This window comes from Columba livia, chromosome 4 (assembly GCF_036013475.1).
Source record: "Columba livia isolate bColLiv1 breed racing homer chromosome 4, bColLiv1.pat.W.v2, whole genome shotgun sequence".
Taxonomy (NCBI): domain Eukaryota; kingdom Metazoa; phylum Chordata; class Aves; order Columbiformes; family Columbidae; genus Columba; species Columba livia.
Genome location: NC_088605.1, coordinates 63,224,686 through 63,229,309, shown reverse-complemented (window position 1 = coordinate 63,229,309; position 4,624 = coordinate 63,224,686).

Genomic DNA, 4,624 nt, shown 5'->3' with positions numbered 1-4,624 from the left:
GTATGTAACTACATTATAATGCTAATCCTATTTGCAACATTTTCTATAACCAGGTCTCCTAGGTATCAGGCTGGTTTTATAGGCATAATATCTTTTCATGGGGTTACATATAGAATATGAAATATAGCATACACCTGAGATGATGGCTTAGCAGGATCTGAGTTGCCAGTATCTTCCCTGTCACTAAATTTAACCTCTGTTGGAAGTCCCATCAAAGCAAAGCAATTGGAATTAAGTGTTTTGAAAAGGAGAGTGTGATCACTGAAGAGTAGGTGGCCTATTGATTTAAACAGGAGCAAGGTGACATTGATGGCAGATTAAGGACATATTTTGACAGAGCAAGAAGAAAAGCAGATAAGGAAAATAAGAAAATGTAGTAAAATAAACTGTAAAACAGACTTTCTCCTATTGTTCTGTATTACTAATAGCATTGACTTTGCAAGCAGATTTTCACATGTTCTTCTCAGCAAATTTAGTGCATGTTACAGATTCTTACTCAAAGCCATACAGGTTTCAAAACCAAGCAGGATGTTGAGTACATTATATATGAGAGCATGGCCCTGTATTGCCCCTTTGCAGAATCTCTGGTGGGTTTTGGAAGTCAGCAGAGTCAGGTACTGGACAAAGGGGTAGAAGTTTTTGCAAGCTTCTGAACGAGTCCTCCTCACATGGGTTTGTGTAGCAGAGACCGAATCTCTGGTGGACAGCTTGCTGCAGTTACAATTTTAATGAAAAGTGAAATCTTAAGTGCCACCATTTTCCATATCACTTTTCCCCTAAAATGATTTATTGACCACTTACACATGATACATTCTCCTGTCATGAATAACACACTATATATTTATTTTCATGAATAATGGCTACCATTTTAATTGATAGCTTCAGATAGAGAAGTAGATTTATTTCTACAATGAATAAAACTGCTCTCAATATACAGCCTGTATAAATTACTTTAGTATGTATTCCAGTTTTCCTTTTGTCAACCGAGTAAGCTCCTAATCTTAACAGAAATCAATCAAATGAGGTCTAATACATCACTAACAGCATCTTCTATGAAGTATACTATGACATTTTACTATAATGTTTTTAAAATTTGTGTTAAATGGTGTTGCTAGGAGCTTTCACTGAACCAAGGATCTTTTGACTTGGCTGATATATCTGTCTGTAAAACGCCTGTTTCATTCCAAGTTAGCTTATTTATCTTTTGCTGACATTCTGCCTGTGTACATATGACATCTCAATTACTTTACTCAAATACAACATCTCAATTACTCTGTCTTTTTTAGGTAAAAATTTAAAATTCAATTATGTTAATAATCAAATATTGATTCCTGCAATGTGTGAGTTTGTATGGGCAGATGATATATTTTGAATTCATGCCTGAGTATGACACCAAACACAGAGTCAAGCTTATGAAGGATTCTCTTAGCGAAGAAGGTGATCACAGTTCAAAACTGAAATCCCGGTTAGTTGCAAATGATCTTATTCTGACATTAATTTTCAATTCAATACGTGCTGTGTGCTCACAAATACGCCTCAGTTGTATGCTGCTGAACTACAGATCTGTTAAAGGAATAAAACTGCATACATTCCTGTGTCACGTATAAAAGCCTAAAGCTTGCTGTGAATCATTTCAAAATAAAATTAAAATGTTACGGAGCATGCACTAGCTGGCTTTGTTAGAAACAAGCAAACAAAACCCCGAAGAACGAATATTCCTGAACAAATTGCATTGCGAAGCATTGACCCAAATATCTGCACAACATATTCACCTACCAGTAACTTTAGAGAGTTATTATTTATTCTTAAAAGTCAGGAATGATACAGTTCTCCCTTCCTTTTTAACAAGGATTTCATTATTTTAGTTTGACTTGAGTTTTCTCAGGCATTACTTCCATCCTGGTGTAAACATTTACGTAAGGGATTTTACTTCCGTTCAGAAATCCCAGAACAATGCACCAATATTGGAAAGCTTTGACTGTGGTATTTGAATAGTTTTCAGTATGCTAAGAGATTGGTGGTAGGAACACTGTCAGATATAAGGGGTAAAGGACAAAGGAAAGAGTTTGTGAATGCACTGTAAATGAAATGATCCAAATGTGAGTTCATAGGAATGAATTACAAAATGCAACATAGGTTTTGGCTAAGATAGAGAGGTGGAATCCACATAAGTGAAAAATATATTTGGGTCAGTGCCTGGTAAGACACTTCACCATCTACTACATCAGTTAATTAAATTCTAAATGGCAATAATATTTGGAGCCGAGTTCTACTTTGTATTTCTGTTGATGAAGCACTGAAGTTTTTTAGGCGACAGACAGTGTTGTGAGGTAGAATATTAGTGATGTAACATATCAAGATGTTTTAACCACAAGAGGTGTTGCTTACGTATCTGGCATTCATGCCAGCTGTGCTGTATAATGGATGTACAGCAATTTAGCATTTCCTGTACCTTATTCATAATGTTGTCTTTGTTTTTATATATATTTTCTTAATTGAACCTATGGTATTTGAAAGAAAATGGAAATACATGACTGTATAAGAATTTGAATAGCTTTTATCTTTGTTTGCAATAACATGCATTTCCTTTTCTTACTCTAAAATAAATAAACCATTTTCTTCAGAGAACAGAGACATGATTACTAGAAACTGTAGTTTGCCATTTTGTTATTCGAGGTATGAAATCAAGGCATTTTTTGTTTGTTTGTTTGTGGTGTGTGTTTTTTTTTTTTTTAAATAAAATACTGCAGTCAATTATATTCAGCTGTTAAGCTTAAGCGAAGACTGATGAAAGTCGATCAAAAGATGCCACTAGCTGCAGGGAGGCAAGTAAAGCAATAAAGAATCAGACCTAAAGCTATGTAGTTCTTTTTGTTAGGTAGCAACAAAGTAATTTGCATTATGCAGTTCAGCCGGTGTGGGGGTGAACCAGAGAACCACCCCAAACCAACACATTAATAGACAGAAAGGACTGGATGAAATCTAGCTGGCAAACAAAGCAGGTGTAAAGTAAGGGAAGCAAAGAAAGCAAAATGAAATGTAACAATGCTACCTAGGTAAGAAAAAGAAATACAAAAGGCTTCTAGAAATATCTAGAGAGAATAGAAAGAGACCACAGAAAAGTAGCAAAAGGACTGTACAAGTGAAGATTCCAAGATGGATGGAAAATGTTCAAAACTACTTTTTCTTAGTTTTCAATGTAAAGGAAAATGATGAAAGTGGAGAATATTATGTAGGAAGACAGAAAAGTATTAGAAGCAATGGACCAGAATTAAGCTTAACTTGCACACAAGGGCCCCATTTTCTGTCCTCTTTTTCATGTTGAATAATGCTTATATTAGAAGTAGCCCCCTGGCTACTCAACAAAATGGAAAAAAGAAAGTGCCAAGTAGTATGAGGATGACAGGCGGTGTTAAAAAGTTTAATGCAAGCACATGGCTCTGACCATCCTACAGAATCTCTCACTAGAACATTCTTCTATGGAGATATGAAAAATGTTAGCTGAAATGAATATCCATGCAAACTGAATTATTTTTTTCCTTAGTTCAAGTCCATTGTGTTTGAAATAGATGGCTGTTGTAGCACACAATGTCTTTCACAGTGCAGGCTGATGCCCTCACACCATGAAAAAACACAGAGGGAGTGCTTTAAGATATTAGTAAGGTAGAGTCCATTCATTTAGATCCGACACAGAATATACTTAAAATATAATTTTATTTAAAAGAATAAATACATTGGGAAAGAGTGTCTTATAACAATGATGTAGATGCATACATCTTCTTTTGAATATTTGGTGATGTCTTGTGTATTAATCTGAGATATTGATCTTGTTGAAACAAAAGTGTTGTTATAGAGGGAAAGTATAAGCATATTACTTTGAGCTGAATGACCTATCCTGGGTAGTTAGAATCTTTTACTAAAAATGTTTCAATGGGAAATGCCATTACTGCCTAATTGACACACATAGTGGAGAAGATAAAATGTGTCTGAAATATAAAGTATTTTGATGGGAAAGAAACACTCCATTTTGGTATTTCTGGACCAATGGGATTTATGGGATTTTTCATTTTAAAATTACTTCTGAAAATGAAAATAATTCAAATACAGGTGAGTTAAAAGCTTATGAAACTTCAATTCCAAACAGAATGTTTTACTTTTATCTAAAAAGAATGTCTGATTGACCTGAAACATTCTTTTTCTAATACAGTTTCTTGGAAGATCTATACATTTTGGGTTTTCAATTAAGATTGTAATTGGAAAAGAAAATCCATGTAATCTCACATGAAACAAAACAATGAGTTAGTATAAAACTCTGCTGTGTGCTCTTATGTGTCTAAGGCCATTGAGTAGAGAAATCAAACAAAAGAACAACTGAGCTCACACTACTCAGCATTAATAAAAATGGCACTGCTCAGTTAAAGAAAACAATACAAAAATCAGGGGAAGAAAATATTCCTTTTCCTTTATTTTTGTAGTCTTCTTCCATCTTCAGTCTTCAGTCAGTTGAGGGACATTGTGATATTGTGAGAAGAGATCTCTTTTTGCACAGATTTACTTGTTTGAAGATGTTTGATGTTACATGGGATTTTTGATTTATCAGAATGTAAAAAATACACTGAAATTG